General features: G+C 49.3%; 2 protein-coding genes across 5 annotated transcripts in view; both read right to left on the reverse strand.

Annotated features, from left to right (window-relative positions):
* LOC101949289 (carbohydrate sulfotransferase 4-like) overlaps positions 1-17,589 on the reverse strand; it is a 29,714-nt gene extending 12,125 nt beyond the window's left edge. Inside the window, exons 1-2 of one of the 2 annotated variants that reach the window (XM_065594405.1) lie at positions 17,475-17,518; positions 15,811-15,913 (exon numbers count right to left, since the gene is read on the reverse strand). The gene's annotated coding sequence lies outside the window, so the exon portion shown is untranslated. Of the gene's footprint in view, positions 1-15,810; positions 15,914-17,474 lie in introns of both variants that reach the window. The other variant, XM_065594404.1, reaches the window with a different exon arrangement.
* LOC101941665 (zinc finger protein 229-like) overlaps positions 1-19,315 on the reverse strand; it is a 140,725-nt gene that overhangs the window by 80,567 nt on the left and 40,843 nt on the right. The window lies entirely within an intron of this gene.

Genomic DNA, 19,315 nt, shown 5'->3' on the forward strand with positions numbered 1-19,315 from the left:
GGCCTATTAAGGACCATCAGATATACAAAAAGGAAGATTACTTACCAAATCAGAGTGTGAATGTTGTAGTCCTCTATGAGTTTACTGTAAGTGTGCCTGTAGCCAGAATCCACCTTGAATGGAATGGTGCTAAGCATGAAGTTATAGCTGGGGTAAGGAAGTTATTGCCTAAGGATCTTTTGATTGGGGAAAATGTTAAAGCTTTGTTCAGTCCAGGTAGCCAGTCACAGGGCAGGAATGATCTTAAACCTGTGTCTGTTATGGGCAATGATTTGCCTGGGGAGGGTTTCTCCAAAGGTTTGTCTGAGGAGAAGAGCTGTTTGTCTGTAAATGAAGTTTCTGAATGTCTGTCTAACGTCTCAGAAGTAAATCTGAAATTAGATCAAGAGCAGAAAGATCTCATTGGTCAGGAAAATGTTTCCCAGGAGTAGATTAAAGTGGATGGTCAGGTGGAAGCCCTCACTGAGGAAGGAAAGGGTAGAATTTTGATGGGTGATGGATTGTTGGCTAGTACAGCTTGTAAAAGTGAACCTGAAAAGGGTAACTGTGATTTGCTGGCAGTAGCTCAGTGTAGTGAGAAGAGCAGCAGTTTATGTGTTGGGAGTGGAAATGTGCCTGATAAGGAAAGTCTGGATGAGCCTAGGCAGCCTTGTGAGCTGATGGCTTTATCTAGTCAGCAGTTTGGGAAGGCCGGGAGAGTGGAAGATGGGTTTGTTTCCGCAGTGCGGGCGGCGCTGGGGGGAGGGGGTGGAGATTGTTTCTGCACCGGGTTGTGCTGGGTGTATGTGTTTCGGAGGGGGGGTGGGGCTGGACGGTGCTAGGAGGGGCACAATTTTATATTCTTGCCTCGGGCGCAAAAATAGCTAGTTACGGCTCTGCAGGGCAGGGCCGCAAACAAATAGTCAGGTTTCCGAAGAAGTGGGCTGTAGTCCACGAAAGCTTATGCTCTAATAAATTTGTTAGTCTCTAAGGTGCCACAAGTACTCCTGTTCTTTAAACAAATAGTCAGGAGCTCAGGTCCTTAGGCAGGGGCTGAGCCAATAGTTCAATATTAGCCCTGGCCCTAGGTCAGGGCAGGGCAGCAAACACACAGTCAGGAGCTCAGGCTTCTGAGCGTCTGGTGCAAGGGGGAGACGGCCACCCGTGAGTGGGGTGGCAGGGGGGGGACGCAGGCCCACCCACTCCACTGTGTCCCAGCCCGGGGCCCTAGCAGCGGCAGAAACTCGCTGCTGTCAGTGGGGATCCTGACCGCAACACACTGACATTGGTTCTGGACCTGCTGCGGCCAGGCCAGGGTCGGCTGCCCCCGGGTTACTTCCTACCTCCCGCTCGTAAGGTACCTGGGTTTGGCTGGCATCCTCGGCGGTTTCCAGCACCATCGGTTCCTCCGGGTAACTCGTGAAGGGTAGGCTTGGCTGCTCCTCAGGGTAGCTGGCGAGGGGTAGGCCCGGCTGGCCCGAGCAGTCCTCGGGTTGGCCGCAGCCTGCCAGCATTCCCCAACCCAGAGCTAGGCCACAGGCATCTGGCCTCTCCGGCAGCTGACCTTCAACTGAGGTTTGCAGCGGGGCTTTTCTACTTCCTGTCCTGTGCCGTGACCTCTGGGGGGCGGGCGCAGGACCCACTGGCTCCGCCCACATTGGTGCTAGGTGAGGCTCATCCCTCAGCAGGCCTGTGGGGTATCCCACCGCCTTGCTACACCCCCCCCACCCCTCCCAAGGCTGGCTCCTGTCCACTGGGGCCAGACCCATCCAACTCTCCCAGGTGGGACAAGAAGTCAGCATTCGCGTGGTCCTTACCAGCCCTATGGCGGACAGTATAAGCATAGGGCTGTAGTGCCAGGTACCAACGCATTAGCCTCATATTATTATTTTTCATTCTGGCCAACCACTGTAACGTGGCATGGTCGGTGACCAGTGTGAATGGGGCCTCCAGGATGTAGTACCGCAAGGTGTCACAGGCCCATTTTATTGCCAAGGCCTCCTTCTCTATCACCGCGTAGTTTCTTTCTCGTGGAAACAGCTTCCGACTGAGGTATACGACTGGGTGTTCCTCTCCATCCACCTCCTGAGACAGGACCGCCCCTAGGCCTACCTCCGAGGTGTCCGTCTGGAGGATGAACTCTCGGTTAAAGTCAGGGCTGTATAGGACGGGCTCACGGCAGAGATTGTTTTTGAGGGCCTGGAAGGCGTGGTCACACTCCGGGGTCCACTCCACATGTCGGGGGCTGGCTTTGGTCAAGAGTCCCGTTAGTGGGGCTGCGATGGAGGCGAAATCGGGGATGAATCTTTGGTAGTAGCCCGCCAGTCCGAGGAACTGGTGTACTTGGCGCTTCGTGGTGGGTATGCCGCTAGGGCCTGAACCTTACCCACGAGAGGTCTCACTTGTCCCCTCCCGATAGTGTACCCGAGGTAGGTGGTCTCCTGACACCCAATACGGCATTTTTTTGGATTGGCTGTTAATCCTGCTGCCCGCAGCGACCTCAGGATGGCTGCTACCTGTTCCAGGTGGTTCTCTCAACGGCAGCTGTAAATAATGACATCACTCTCGATGAGGTTGAAGGAGGCGGTCCATCAGCCGCTGGAACGTTGCCGGGGCACCATGGAGCCCGAAGGGCATTCGAGTGAACTGGTAGAGGTCCATGGGGGTGGCAAATGTGTTTTTTTCCTGAGAGGCGGGGTCGAGGGGGATCTGCCAGTATCCCTTGCTCAGATGGAGGGTAGTGAGAAAGCGGGCCTTGCCTAAGCGGTCCAGCAGTTCATCGACGCAGGTCATCGGGTACGCGTCAAATTTCGAAATGGAATTAACACGGTGGAAATCAATACAGAAGCGCTGCGTCCCATCCGGCTTGGTAACCAGGACTACCGGGCTGCGCCATTCACTTTGCGACGGTTCGATAACCCCCAGCACCAACATCGCCTGGACTTCCTCCTCTACGACCTGCCGCATACGATGCGACAAAGGCCTATTTGATTCCCGGATCACCACTCCTGGCTCCATCTGGATGGTATGGTAAACGAGGGCCGTGTAACCCGGCTGGGCGGTGAATGTTCTGGGGAATGCCTGCAGGAGGCATCAGGTCTGCTTTCGTTGCTCCTCGGTCAGGGAATCTCCAAGCTGAGGCATTGCAAAGTCCTCTGTCGGGGTTACACGGGGTCCTAGCTCGGACTCCGGGGGGGCAGGGGTTAATTAGAAGGCCTTCTCGTTCTCGCCAGGGCTTCAGGAGGTTAATATGGTATCGCTGGGCTCTTTTTCGCCGGTCTGGCTGGTTAATCTCATAGGTGACTGGCCCGACCTTCCGAACCACCTCATATGGCCCCTGCCACTGGGCCAGTAGTTTTGACTCGCTGGAGGGCAGGAGGAGCAGAACCCGGTTGCCGGGTTCAAACTCGCGGACTTGGGCCTCCCGGTTATACATTTGGGCTTGTGCTTCCTGAGCCACCTTCAAATTCTCCCAAGCTAGAGCTCCTGCTTGCGTGAGACGTCCCTGAAGCTGGAGGACGTACTGCAGAAGGCCCTGGGCTGGTGACGGGGCTTGCTCCCACATCTCCTTCATGAGGTCCAGCAGCCCCCTTGGACGATGGCCGTATAAGAGCTCAAAGGGGGAAAATTTTGTGGAGGATTGGGGTACCTCACGTACGGCCAGGAGCAGAGGCGGGAGCAACTGATCCCATCGGTGCAGGTCCTCTGGGGAAAATTTGCGCAGCATGGATTTCAAGGTACGGTTGAACCGTTCGACCAGGCCGTCGGTTTGCGGGTGGTAAATGGAGGTGTGTAGTTGCTTAATCCCCAGGAGATTGCACACCTGCCGCAGCAGCCTGGAGGTGAAGTTGGTGCCCTGGTCAGTAAGGATTTCCTGAGGCAAGCCTACGCGGGCAAAGACCTGGACGAGCTCCTCAGCGATGGCCCTTGTGGTGATGCTCCAGAGCGGGATGGGTTCGGGAAAACGGGTAGCATAGTCCACGATGACTAGGATGTACAGAAACCCGGCCCTGCTTCTCGGGAGCAGTCCCACCAAATCCACAGCCACTCGCTCAAATGGCGTTTCCACAATGGAGGGGGATCAGGGGGATCGGGGCTGTCCGTGGGGGGGCAGCCAGCTGACACTCCGGACAGGAACTACAATACTCCCGTACCTCCTGGTGCACCCCGGGCCAGAAGAATCGGGTCAGAATTCGGGCAAGGGTCTTTTCCTGACTCAGGTGCCCTGTAGCTGGGATGTCATGGGCGAGTTTCATCACCACGCGTCAGTGGCACCGAGGCACCAGCAGTTGGGTCTGGATCTCTCCGGTGCGGGAATCTCGGTCCACCCGATAGAGGTGGTCGTGACGTAGCTTGAAATGGGGCCAGACCTTGGCCCGGCCTGGGTCAATCAGGGCGCCATCCACGGCCGCCAGCTGCTCATACGCCCGACTAAGGGTAGGGTCCCCCGTTTGGTCCCGGCAGAAGTCACTGTCGACCCTAGGGGCGTCAGCAGACCTGGGCAGGGGGTCCTCAGGCGCTCCTTCCTGTCTAATAGGGTCCAGTTCTTCCGCCTCCTCAGCGGGATCCTCGCGGCAGTCCCCCTCCAATGCTGGGGTGACGTCGGGACTTTCCTCGGCGTTCGAACGAAGGACTCCAGAGAACACTGGCCAGTCCCGTCCCAGGATCAAGGGGTAGGCAAGTCGCGGGGCCAGGCCAACCACCATCGTCAGTGTGACCCCATCCATGGTTAGTCGGACTCAGGCACTGGAGTAAGGTCGGACGTCGCCGTGGATGCACTGTAACTGGATGGTTCCCAGGTGGGGTCCGCCTGGAGGCCTAGGCTTTGGCGGACTAGGGTCTGGCCACGGTCAGATTCAACCAGGGCCCGGGTCTGGCATTCCCCGACAACTACGGGCACGGTGACCTTGGTGGCCTGCGGGGGTCGGGCACGGTTCTCCCCTGTGCAAACGTGCCCAAAGCTGCAATCCATCTTGGAGCTGTCCCATTGCAGGTGTCCATGTTTCCCACAGGAGAAGCAGGGCCCAAGTTCTGGTCATCCGGGCCGGGCCAAGCCTCCCCCCTGGCCCCTGGGGGGACTTTGCGGTACCCGGCCACTCCAGCTCTCTGGGCCCGCACGAGCAGGTCCCTCGGGACGTCTATAACGGGGCTCCTGGCTCCGTGGAAGATTTCGCAGTTCGACCCGGGCGGTCGCCTTCCTCTCGAGGTTAGGGCACTTGAGCCCTGGCGGGTGGCCCCGAGTAGCCGGTCCGACCGGGGCCTCCGCTGCAAGGAAGTCTTCCATGAGGGCGACGGCGAGGCTACTGTTGGAGGCCGATGACGAAGGATCCAAGCTGTACCCCGCGACGGGAGGATATGGACGAACTGTTCCAGGATGATTTGCTCAGTGAGCTCCTCGGTGTTCCGCCAGTCGGGCTGCAGCCACCGCTTGCACATGTCCCTCAGCTCCTGGGCCACCAACCGGGGTCGGGCACCCGGGGTGTAGGACAGGCTCCGGAACCTCTGCCGGAAGGTTTCTGGGCTGATGTCTAAGGCATCTAGAATTGCCACCTTTACCCAGGCATAGTCCTAGACGTCCTCTGCAGATAGCCCCCGGTACACAGTTTGGGCAGTCCCCGTCAAATACGGGGCCAGAAGCGTGGCCCACTGCTCGGGCGTCTACCCTGCGATGTGTGCCACCCTTTCAAAAGTCACCAAAAAGGCTTCGGGGTCATCCTGCAGTCCCATCTTAGTCAGTCGCATGGGCGGTGCGGGAGGGGGTGACCCGGCCGTGTCTCCCGGCTGTGGCTCCGTGGGGCGAGGCAGGGCCGTCGCCAGCTGCTGCAAGCATTGATGTTGGAACTCTCGGTTCTGCACGGTCAGGTCCCGAATCAGCTGCTGCTGCTATGCTCCCAGCTGCTGGACGAGCTGCTGTTGCTGTTGGAACTGGGCAGCCTGCTGTCGCTCCTGATTCTCCGCCAGGAGCGTCAAAAGTTTGGATAAATCCATGTCTCTGGAGGGGGACCGTTCCCCCCCAGACCCTTTCTCACAGGGGTCAAGGGCTCGCGCCCACATCCTGGGCAGGAGTCCCCACTTCTGGTACCAAGTGTAGAAGGGCTTGGCCAAGGCTCGTCCCTTCGCAGGGCTGTGGGGTAGGCCACCGCCTCGCAACAGTTCCCTATGGGCCCAGGCCCTGGGTCAGGGCAGGGCTGCAAACACACAGTCAGGAGCTCAGGCCCTTAAGCCGGGGCTGAGCCAGTAGTTCAATATTAGCCCTGGCCCTAGGTCAGGGCAGGGCAGCAAACACACAGTCAGGAGCTCAGGCTTCTGAGCGTCTGGTGTGAGGGGGAGACTGCCACCCGTGAGTGGGGTGGCAGGGGGGGGACGCAGGCCCACCCACTCCACTGTGTCCCAGCCTGGGGCCCTAGCAGCGGCAGAAGACTCGCTGCTGTCAGTGGGGATCCTGACCGCAACACACTGACATTGGTTCTGGCAGTGCTGCTCCCAGGCTACTTCCGGACTCCCCCTTGTAAGGTACCTGTGTTTGGCTGGCGTACTCGGCGGTTTCCAGCACCATTGGTTCCTCCGGGTAACTCACGAAGGGTAGGCTTGGCTGCTCCTCAGGGTAGCTGGCAAGGGGTAGACTCGACTGCTCCTCAGGGTAACTCGCCAAGGGTAGGCTCGGCTCCTCCTCGGGGTAGTTGGCAAGGGGTAGGCTCGGGTGGCCCGGCCAGTCCCAACCCGGAGCTAGGCCACAGGCATCTGGCCTCTCCAGTGACTGACCTTCAACTGAGGTTTGCAGTGGGGCTTTTCTCCTTCCTGTCCTGCGCCCTGACCTCTGGGGGGCGGGCGCAGGACCCACTGGCTCCACCCACGTTGGTGCTAGGGGAGGCTTGTCCCTCAGTGGGGCTGTGGGGTATCCCACCGCCTTGCTACAGATCCATATAATAATTTAGTATTATCTGCAAACTTTGCCACCTGACTGTTTATCTTCTTTTCCAGATCATTATGAATATGTTGAATAGCACAAGTCCCAGTACAGATCCTTAGGGGACCCTGCTATTTACCTCTTTCCATTGTGAAAGCTTACCATTTATTCCTACCCTTTGTTTGCTTTTGACTAGTAATGATCCATGAGAGAAACCTTCCCTCTAATCTCATGACAGCGTACTTTGCTTGAGAGCCTTTGGTGAGAGACCTCGTCAAAGGCTTTCTGAAAGTCTGAGTACACTAGACCCACTGGATCCCCCTTGTCCACATGTTTGTTAACACCCTCAAGGAATTGTAATATAGTGGTGGGGCCTGATTTCCCTTTACCAAAGTTGTGTTGACTCTTCCCCAAAATATCATGTTCATCTGTGTGTCTCATAATTCTGTTCTTTAGTATAGTTTCAGCCAATTTGCCTGGTACTGAAGTTAGGCTTCCCACCTGTAATTGCCAGGATTGCCTCAGAAGCCTTTTTTAAAAATCAGCATTACATCAGCTACCTTCCAGTCATCTGGTACACAGGCTGATTTAAGCAATAGACTACATACCACAATGAATAGTTCTGCAATTTCATATTTGAGTTTCTTCAGAACTCTTGGGGGAATACCATCTGGTCCTGGTGACTTAAATTAAACAGTGCTACCTATTTGTTCCAAAATCTCTTCTATGGACCCCTCAATCTGGGATAGTTCCTCAGATTTAGCACTTAAAAAGAATAGCTCAGGTGTGGGAATCTGAAAGGTTAAAATCCATATGCATGTTATATAACAACCTGGTATATGGATTTGCCAGCTCTTTCTCAGACCCAAAGTCCAGAGTTTAATTAGCTAAGAGAAAGCAGAATAAACAAGATGACATTGCGTTTGCTAAGATCTGCTTGGTCAGTAGAAATGCCAGATGTTGAAGCAATAACTAAATAATTATGTTTCATCCAATGTTTCAAATTAAACAAAGAATCCCTGTTCCTATTGTGTTTCTCCTGAAGGGAAAACAGTCTTCCCACAAATCCAACCTTGAGTTTATGAAATATTGGCACATGTCACTATAATGATATGGCATCCTTCCACCTCCCTTCCAAGGGACCAATGCCCTGCCTTAAGACATAAAGAAGACAATCTCTATTTCCATATGCTTTCACTGTTTCTTTGCTTTATCCCCTAGACATGTACCTGTCGGACAATCAAAGGAGTTGCTCCATTCCTATGAACCCCAAATCAAAATTCAACATATATATTTTATACTAATAACATTTTATCAAAGTATTAATTAAATGTGAACTTGCTAACTTGAGACCATGGGTGGAGACATTGTGTAATGTGAAAGTGAAATGAATTACATTAAAGAAATAGAATGAATTAAAGAATGCTGTATGTACCTTTAAGTAGAAATGAGAAATGCTGCAAGCCAGGGGGGGCAGGAAAGCAGACATTAACTGCTTAATGAATTGCCCCACTTAAGGGCAATTGGTGAAGCATTAGCCTTAGATCGATAAGAGTTAATAAGGAAGCAGGATATGCATATTGTTCCCTATGCAAATTTTACAATTTTGCTCTCTCTGTCCCTTTGTTTAGTTTGCACCCTTTTATCTGTATAAATAAGACTGTTTGAATCTTGCATGGGGGCTCACATTATCTGAATGTATTAGCAGAGCGCTGTGCTAATAAAAGAGTGGTCTGACAAACTATGAGTCCTGAGTCTAACTTTGACAATTTGGAGGTTCCACCGAGATGGCAACCGTCTTCACTGGGGCTGTGTGATTCCTGACCGTTTTTGTAGGACGACCGTGGTAGCCGGCACCTGGGCATTTGGCCCGAGCGGTCCTCCTCCTGAACGGAAGGGTGCACGACCACAGTGAGGTCTACGCCATCGAACCTGTTGGTTCCCACTCTGTTCTGGTAGGGATCCCGGGATCTGACATCAGGAATCTGGTCAGGTAATTATTTCTGTGTTTTGTCCGGACTGAGGACTGTCCTGTCTCTGTGTCTATCCGTCCTCCTGTGGAGTGTTTGAGTCTGGGTGCCATCTCCATCCGGGGATCGGCCAACCAAGGGGTTCCTGTCCCCGTGGTCTGAGTGAGTGAAATCTGCACAATCGCAGCCGCACCGCACCTTGGGTAAAACTCTTGGTGTGAAAGCAAGGGCGATTGAGTCAGTAGCCTGTGGGCTCCTTTTGTGTGTTGCACCGGGCATCGCTCTGACGAACCCGAATTTCCTTCTTGTGTGATTGGTGTGTGTAAAGTCCTCCTGTATTGGGAACCAGACGTCTAAGTCAGGACAGTTCCCTAAAGGAACGCCGGCTCAGTTTTAGGAAGGGTCCGGACTCCTGTAAATTTCTGGAAAAATGGTCTAGGCTAACTCAGGGAGATCCCAAAACTCAGTGGCCACTGTTAAAACCTCGGAACAAGGACTGAGTGGACATCTTAAAAAACAAACTCAGCCAACCTAAAACTAAATTGTCTAAAGGAGAGGTTAATTGTTTCATGCAGTGGTGGGAAGAGGCAAATCGTAGGTGGACAAAATCAAAACTCGCCTCTCTCAAATATTCAAATAATAAGTTAAAAGCTTTATTAAAAGCCTCCTCTCCCACCACCAGACTGAGCGCTCCCCTTCACCCTGTTCTCTGACAAAAAAAACCCAACCCCGGATCGATCCCAACTCCCTTCATACTCCCCTCTCATTGTAAGAAGGATAAAATGCCCCTTGTTCTGTTCCCCTTAGTTGTCTGCCTCAGAAACTGATTCTTTAGTGTTCCATTACCAATTCAGCAAGGAGGGTGGGTCCTCAACTAGCCCCCACCCTTCTGGTCCCTTTCCTTAAGCATTTCTTTCAAAATTGTGAAATGACCACAATATCACTCACAAAAATGGTTCATTGGAAAAAGCAGGATTGGGCCCAGACAAGCAGGCAAGCAACAGATAAAGAAACTAAAAAAAAAAACAGGTTGGAAGCCCTAAGGGCATAGTGTCAGGAGTAAGTGCAAGTATGAACCCCTGGAACAATACTTAAAAGGGTGAAATCTGAGTTAATAAAGGTGTCATTTTGGGAAATAAACAAGTGATTTAAGGAAAGAGAGTGAAAAGTTAACTCTACAGAGGCTGGAGAGAATTAAACAGTTAAACTTTGTGAAAATGTTAAAAAGGATCTTGTTAAAAGAATTCTTGGTTTCTTTGCAACCATTCTAAAGGAAAAATGGGCCCTTTTCCAGAGGAATGTCTGTAAATAATCCAGGTAAAGAGACTATCTAATTAAAATCATTTGACTATGAACAATTGAGTCAAATTTGCTAAAAGAACATGGGGGGGGGGGGGTTCTATTGGAACTTAACTGCCCCAAATGTATAAAGGTAATGTAATCTATGTACAGCTATGTAAAAACAAAGCAGTGTAAGAGGGATGTTAAGGGAAAGAAAATGTATATGTATCTGTCTGTCTGTGGGAATATGTGAGGTTTGTAAAACTCCTGTTTTGTAAGTTTAAGATAAATTGGTTTTGTTTTGTTTATAATGCCACTAAAAATCCATTTGACTTTAATTCAAAGTTGCAAAACTGACAGACCTTTTTGCCAGACACAGGTAATCAGTGTTGGTTGACTTTGAGATTTGGTATTTAACCCTTAAGGGGTAACTTGATTCTTTACAAAATTTAAATGTTTTCAAATAAAGACCAAGTCATGACTGCAGCAGGACAGTCAAAATCAGAAAAATAGGGAGAGATTCTGGATTCTGTTTGTTTGTTTTTGTAACAAAATAGCAAATGAAAGCTGTAGGAAAAGAATAAAGACAGTGGCCCTCTGAAGCAACAGCAGGGGTGAGGTGCACAAAACAAAAAGAAGCAATGTTAGAAACACTGAGCCTTAAAATGGCTCTGTGTAATCAGACTGTCACTTTGATAAGGGTACATAAAACTCTGTAAGAACAAAAGAAACAGTTACACCTTATGTAAAAATGAATATGGCTAATGGTTTAAAAGTTAAAGTATAGAAGGAATGTGCAGACGTGTGCAGTGTATATTATAGAGGGGGTAAAAGAAATGCAAATGAAACATGCTACTTAATTAAAATCCTATTAGGGCTCCAAAGGAGCCACAATAGATTGTGTTTTCTTTTTCAGATCTGTGTGTGTTTTGGAAGCAAGAGTTAAAAGTAATCAAAACTCTGGTAAAAGTTAATTGTGTTCCTTTTAAGACAAAAAGAAGAACAGGAGGACTTGTGGCACCTTAGAGACTAACAAATTTATTAGAGCATAAGCTTTCGTGGACTACAGCCCACTTCTTCGGATGCATCCGAAGAAGTGGGCTGTAGTCCACGAAAGCTTATGCTCTAATAAATTTGTTAGTCTCTAAGGTGCCACAAGTCCTCCTGTTCTTCTTTTTGCGGATACAGACTAACACGGCTGCTACTCTGAAACCTTTTAAGACAGAGTCTCTGAGCTCTGCTAATGGTTTTGAATCCAAAAGCCAAGCCAGTGTTGATGCAAATTATCTAACTGATAAAGGAAGTGAGAGAACTGCCAGCACAAAGAAGTTGCAGATAAAGAACATACCTGGTCAGCAAACAAATTGTCTAAATAAAAGGCACGGTATAACAAGATACCTTTAATTAAAATAAATTTAATGTTAATAAGTACCCCTGTAACAATGTATAGTGTGTATGATTTTTGAAAAAAAAAATCCTTTATGGTAATGATGCTTTTCAGCTGTTACCTGTGAACAAACTTAAAGCTTAATACAGCAGGAAAGACATTGTAACCTTGGTCTGCTGTAAAGGGAAAACTGAGGTACACCACCTCATGGATTTAATGACTGAACAGTGGGATAATTTCCCCATAACTCTTAAAAGATAGAAGCCATTAAAACCTGGCCTGCCTATAGAACAAAAACACAGGAAAATATGGAGGTAATTCCTCTTGTTTTGCCTGCAATCAGCAAGGGTATTTGTAAAAGAAAGGAATATTTTAAGCAATAATGAATGCCACCCCAAAAGGGGTAGAAAAATGTTATTTTTGTCTTTCAGAAAAAGCTAATATCAGCTACAGGACAACCTAATAAGAAACAAATAAAAGTGGGTATGCTTATCCATGCCTGTTGCTCCAAAGCCCTGTAGTAAAGACATCTCACTAGGATCCTGTATGTGGGATAAAATGAATAACGAGACCAAAGTACTGTATAATGGGCTATGTGTATGTGTTAATTCTTGGGGGGGAAAGTGTTTTTAAAAAAATGGAAGTGTTAGCAACCTTCCAATAGACAAATGTAAATGTAATGTAAGTAATGTGTTTACAAAAGGTAAAAAGGTAACATAGTTCCTAAAACAAACAAAAGGGCAATGTGGGAAACCGAACCATTCATATTATACATGCAAATAGCAACATGTTAAGAATTGCCACTGCAGAAAGACATAACAGCTTACCATTGGTATAATATATTTTCTGAATGGTCTCCCACAACTACTGGCGTACTAATGTTACTAACCCTAATTGTTTTTTATTTTAAATTGTATGTGTTTAATTGTAACGTTTGCAATGTGCTGTTGGATAAAACAAATGTATGCAAAGCTAGAGCCACAGGCCCAAATCACCTCCCAGTATTTTCTATTACGTGGACTAAATAAGAAGTGACACTGGCGATTAATAATCTTAGTGTCAAAAGGGGGATATGTAGGAGCAGGATTTTATAATGTCCCATAAGAATTAATGTATGATTTGATTTCATCCCTGTCAGCCACCCTTTTTGAATAGCAGAAAGGAATGACAGACCAGAACAATCCTTATGACTGATTATGGTCACCCTTTTGTTTTAGAATAAGTTATAATGTCTACTATGGTTTCCTATATGTATTACAAAGTAGGCCTCTAGTTAAATATACATTTCTTTGTTTTAAGGTTTAGTAAGTAAGAAACAGGATTCTCTATTGTGTCTATGTTAAGTAGATTAGAGGAACATTGAAGGCCTGGGTCTCAATGTAAATTGTCTTGGTTATTGATTGTAAAACTTAGCAAGGTTTAATTTGCAATGCCCTGTTGCTCAATATAAAATACTACTGTTTGTATTCTCAATCTGTGTGAATAAGGAATGTATGCATCAGGAAAAGATAAGGTGTGAAGGCCATTGTTATAGCCAGAGTCAAGGAAGAAGAAGTAAAGAGACTTAAAGGACATCAAAGAATCATCAGGTACTGCTTACTATCCAGATGGCTGTTAAACTGTCTGGCATCACAGCGTGCATACATGCTTCGCAGTGTAAGAAGGCACCCCCCCCAGCAAACCAATCACCTCAGGACCACGCAGAGTCAATTTTGACTCCAGAAGATGACGTAGAGGAACAGCCTGCAATACCTTACCATCTACGCTCTCGTAAGGGTTGCCAGAAGCAGACAAGGACCTAAAGCAAGGCCCAAAAAGAAGCAGTAGTGAGCCTAGCGCCTGCTGCCTGGTGGATGTAAAACCGTGACTGCGGGTCCCTCAGTTGAAGTTGTCAGAACCGGAAGGGCCTTGCCTCCAACATGAGCCTCTGGTGGCGCCTGTTCCTCGGCTGCTGGTGTCTTAAGGTCTGGGGAGTCCACAATGACAATTCTTTTATCCAGCAGCAAGTGTGGATAGCTCAGACCCTTAATATTTCTAATTGCTGGGTCTGCAGCCACATCCCAGCCCACTCTCAAGCTGGTGTTCCTGTCCTGGCAATCCCACTCAATTCCCCAGACCTCACTGGAGGACCTCGTCTGTTTAACAAAACATGGAACAATAATGACACTTGGGAAGCAGTGGGAATAAATGTATCTAAATGGATAAGTGTGATGGAGGGAAAAGGTCATTGGTGTTGAGTGTGTAATGGACAGGGCTGGATCTGGGAAAAAGCCGTTGCCTTCAGCATATTGTGGCCAATGGTGTATGGGATTATTCGAATAAAACTAAAAAGGGGCGGGCTGGGTATGGGGATATGAATTTTTTTCTTGACCTGAGGATCAAACAGAAAAAAAATCAATTTCATGTTCCCCCTACAGTAACCTTAGTGAAAACAATACAATCTTTCAACACCACGCAAAAAGGCTCCTGAGGTTACAAGCAGTAGTTGAAATAATGGCAAATGAAACCGGAGAGAGTTTAAAAAACCCTGGCCAAAGAAACAGGGGCGATCTGACAGATGGCCCTCCAAAACCGTCAGGCATTGGACATTGTGCTGGCGGCCAAAGGAGGGACCTGTGCTCTCATTGGAAAATAATGTTGTGTGTTCATACCTGACGAACCCAAGGAAGTAATAGATTGCGCTAGTCACTTAGAACAAATCGCATATCTTCCCCATGAAGAGCCGAGTTCTTTATGGAAGTGGCTAAGTAACCTGTTAAATTTCTCTGGCATAGGAAACTGGTTGTTTCAGGGAGCCCTGACTATCCTGTTTGAAATCCTAATGATTTTTGTATGCTTTCAGCTAATCTCCTGTTGTATCCAGAATTGTGTAAGGTATGCCACCCAAGTGACTGCCCCAAAACAGAGTGCTAATATGATTTCGAAATATCACTGATGAACGAAGAGATAAAGAACGATTAATATGTGGAACCCAGTAATTGTTGGTCTTTGCGTAAGCTTGACCAAAAGGAGGGATTGTGAAAGTGAAATGAATTACATTAAAGAAATAGAATGAATTAAAGAATGCTGTATGTACCTTTAAGTAGAAATGAGAAATGCTGCAAGCCAGGGGGGCAGGAAAGCAGACATTAACTGCTTAATGAATTGCCCCACTTACGGGCAATTGGTGAAGCATTAGCCTTAGATCGATAAGAGTTAATAAGGAAGCAGGATATGCATATTGTGCCCTATGCAAATTTTACAATTTTGCTCTCTCTGTCCCTTTGTTTAGTTTGCACCCTTTTATCTGTATAAATAAGACTGTTTGAATCTTGCATGGGGGCTCACATTATCTGAATGTATTAGCAGAGCGCTGTGCTAATAAAACAGAGTGGTCTGACAAACTATGAGTCCTGAGTCTAACTTTGACAGTAACCTTTTAACCATTGGCTATTGTGCTATCTTGTCTTGCTGCAAAACCTATCCTGGGGTGTGGAACTGCCCACCCCGTCACTTTCCCCCACCCATGGTAAATCTATATATTCTATTGTAATCAATTAATTGACAGTGTCTCCGAGCCTAATAAGCCAGGTAACACTCCGCCAGCGCTGTGTGTAATAAATCCCTATGCTTTAACCTCTAAATGGTGTGGATTTATGTCCTTCAGAATCTCCCTCACAACCTCTGCAATGGAGACCAATGCAAAGAATTCGTTTAGCTTCTCTGCAATAGTCTGGTCTTCCTCGAATGCTCCTTTAGCACCTCGATTATCCAGTGGCCCCACTGATTGTTTGGCAGCCTTCCTGTTTCTGAGCTACTTAAAAAAAATTACTGTTAATTTTTATGTCTTTTGGAGTTGCTCTTCAAGTTCTTTTTTGGCCTGTCTAATTATACTTTTCACTTGACTTACCAGAGTTTATGCACCTTTCTATTTTTCTCAGTATGCTTGACATCACGTTTTTAAAGGATGCCTTTTTGCCCCTAATCACCTGTTTTATTCTGCTGTTTAGCCATGGTGGAATTTTTTAGGTCCTCTTACTGTTGTTGTTTTTTTACACTTATTTGGGGCATACATTTAGTTTGAGCCTCTGTTATGGTGTTTTTAAATAGTTTCCATGCAGCTTGCAGGCATTTCACTCTTGTGACCGTTCTTTTTAATTTCCATTTAAATAGCTTCCTCATTTTTGTGTAGTTTCCCTTTCTGAAGTTAAATGCTACTGTGGTGGGCTTCTTTGGTATCCCCTCCCCACAGGAATGTTAAATTAATTATTATGGTTGCTATTACCAAGTGGTTCAGCTATATTCACCTCTTGGATGAGCTGCTGTTCTGAACTTAGGACTAAATCAAGAATTGCCTCTCCCTGGTGGGTTCCAGAACTGGCTGCTTCAGGAAGCAGTTGTTCGTGATGCCTGGAGATCACAGGAAAGAGATGTCAGGTCCGACTCATGATTTTTATATTTCTTTAGATTGGCAATACTGCAAACTTCCCACTCAAACTAAAAATGAGATTTAAAGCGCCACTGTCAGGTTAAAACTCATAATAATCCTTTCCCTCAAATAACTCTCCCTGGATTTCTAATAGCAGTGATTACTCTGGAAAGAATTTCTCAATCTAGTTTACTCTCCTCTAACTGCCAGAAGCGGGGAGTGGATGACAGGGCATGGATCACTCCCAAAATTGCCCTGTTCATTGCCTCTGAAGCAACTGGCCTTGGCCACTGTCAGAAGACAGGACACTGGGCTAACTGGACCTTTGGTCTGCCCGTCTGGCCGTTCTTATGTTCCGACGCTGGAGGGATGTGGTCACTCTCTCGGAATGTCCTTTAACCTGAACACGGACAAGAGATAGCAAGTTCCAGATACAGAAGGAAGGGGATGGCGACTGGTGGTACAGCTGGGAAAGCCATGTGTGTCCCTGCCATTGGTGCCGGGAAAGGCTGTCCCCAGGGCCGGTGGAAGGATGTTTCGTACCCTAGGCAAAACTTCCACTTTGCTCCCCCCCTGTCCCCGAGCCCCCGCCCTGAGGCGCCCCCCCCCCCCCCCCCGCAGCAGGTCCACCCTGAGGCGTTCCCCCTGCAGCAGCTCCCCACCTCCCACCCTGAGGCACCGCCCCCCCGCCCCAGCTCACCCCTGCCCCGCCTCCTCCCTGAGCGCGCCGTCGCTGCTTCACTTCTCCCGCCTCCCAGGCTTGTGGCGCCAATCAGCTTAGGCGCCACAAGCCTGGGAGGCAGGAGAAGTGAAGCAGCCACGGCGTGCTCGGGGAGGAGGCGGGGCAGAGGTGAGCTGGGACGGGGAGTTCCCCTGCGTGCCGCTCCCGCCCCCCCGCTCCAGGCGGCCCTCCCCGCGCTCCACTGCCCCAGCTCTCTCCGCCTAAATGCCAGCGGCGACCGGGACGGCCGAAGATCCAGCCGCCACGGTCGCTGCCGAAGAAAATGGCGCCCCCCAAATCCTAGCGCCCTAGGCAACCGCCTAGGTCACCTAAATGGTTGCACCGGCCCTGGCTGCCCCCCATTGGTGTTGGAGAGCGGTGTGGGAAAGAGCAGAGACTTCAGCAGAAGCAGCCCCTTGGACAGGGGGGCTGGAACAATATGTATAGTGCGGGTGCTGAGAGCCACTGAACCAAACTGCAAACCCTGCATATAATGGAAACCACTTCAAGCCAGGGGTGCGGCACCTCCCCTAGTTCTAGATTTAGGGCTGACCACAACCAGCCAACACATTTGTAAATAACCAGGTGCTGAGTCGTGTTTCATACACGTCAATAACCCACATTCACTAGCACTTTTAAAACACAATTAATTTCCCCAGTCTAGCCAATCCACCCCCCCATTACAGTTTCTCTCTGTGCAGACACACACACTTGCTTCCTTACCCACATATAAATATACACACTCCCCTGTGCACACTCAGCCCTGGAATGTGCACACTTTCACTCATATACTGTTTCTCACACACTGATTTGGCTCTTACCTGTGCCTGCGACCTGCTCTCTCCCCGTGTTCTTCTCTCACTGGATTTGCATAGGCATCTTATAGCCCTAAGTCATTGTGCTCTCCTAAACCCCACCTTCTGGGATTAGCTGCAAAGGATGGAAAGAGGTAGTCACTCCCTGAGAGCAGGGATGGCAGAATCCAACTGTGACGCAGGCAGACCAGGTGCCAGTTCAGACCAAAGTCCTCATATCTCAACTAAACTCTGCCAAATCCAGGGCTGGGATCAGCGTGGCTCACTTGGGTATTAGCACAGTAAAAACAGATATTAGAATTATAAACATGTGTTTCGTGTTTAGACTTTAACTGAAAGCTTGTGCGTTGCTGCCGGCATGAATCTCACTGACACCATCTGTGTCCCATCTTGTAAGGGGCAATTTGAGCAGTTGTGCTGTGAGCCTCTTGTGACTGTGTAAATCACCCGAAGGGAGAGAGACATTAATTAGGGTGAAGTGCTGAGCTTCAGCAGAAGGTGTTACAGCCTTCCCAACAGGAAAGGTCCAGACACACCAGACTATTGTGGGATGTTAAAGAGGACAAAAGACTTTGTTTTTCTGCTCTCCCCCATGAAGATGAGTCATGCAAGTGGACACCTCCCATCAGCTGAGTTTGCAGCTCAGGACACATGGCAGGAGGGGGATCAAACCCCAAACTAAAGGAACTCGATATCTCTATGCTGCTTGGACTCTGGGAGAAAGGTTTCTAAGCATAATCAAGAGCAGTGGTGGGCAACCTGCGGCCCATCAGGGTAATCTGCTGGCGGGCCGCCAGACAGTTGGTTTACATTTGCACAGCCGCCCGCAGCGGTTCGCTGTTCCCGGCCAATTTGAGCTGTGGGAAGCAGTGGCCAGCATGTCCCTGTGGCCCGCGCCGCTTCCCGCAGCTCCCATTGGCCGGGAACGGTGAACCGCAGCCACTGGGCGCTGCGGGCGGCTGTGCAAATGTAAACAAACTGGCGGCCCACCAGCGGATTACCCTGACGGGCCATGTGTGGCCTGCAGGTTGCCCACCACTGATCAAGACATTCCCCAGTTGCTTAGGCTGGCGTAGCCCTAAGGACATATGGATCTTGCTGATTTTAGACTCTTCGATTGCCTTTTGAAACTGAAGATTGTAACTTGTGTGCATCGCTGCTGACCCTGCTTTAACCTTGTAAATAACCCTCTCGTTTCCTTTGCCTGTTTAATAAAGCTTCATATAGCTTATGACAGGATTGGCTGCAGGCTCGGACTTTGGTGTGAGATCTGAGGTGCAACTGACCTGGGGTAAGTGACTGATCCTTTGTGACTGGCAGTAGCTTGAATATTGCTGTGATTCATGGTGGAAGGGACCAGCCGTCCCAAAGGAGAGCCCAGGGGGACTGTCTGTGACCTCATGGTAAGGCTGTGCTGGTGCCTGAGGAGGTCACACTTGATACTTGGTTGGTGAAAACTAAGCACAGACCTCGTAGCCAGTTTCAGGGGTGGGGGGGTGCCCTGATTCCTGACAGGCTGCCCTGAGGCTGGGACCCACACTCTGGAGTCACTCAGGCACCGTCACACCAACACCACGAGCACTGAGGTTGTCACAAGCTGACAAGAGCCAGGAAATTCCCAGTGAACACTTTGCTGAACGACCCACTGCTGTGCCAAATGAGGGGGCAGGCGGCCTGATGGGGCTGGAGCACAGCTCTTTTTGGGGAGAAAAGGCTGGGAGCCCTGTGGGGGGTGGGAGGGGACACTGAGGCAGGGATTGTAAGTGGGGGTGCTTGGGACACTGAGAGTGGCATGTCAGCACCAGAGTGAGCCAGACAGGCTTGGGGCAGAGCCAGCACGAATAGTG

The sequence above is a fragment of the Chrysemys picta genome, chromosome 4 (assembly GCF_011386835.1).
Source record: "Chrysemys picta bellii isolate R12L10 chromosome 4, ASM1138683v2, whole genome shotgun sequence".
Taxonomy (NCBI): Eukaryota; Metazoa; Chordata; order Testudines; family Emydidae; genus Chrysemys; species Chrysemys picta.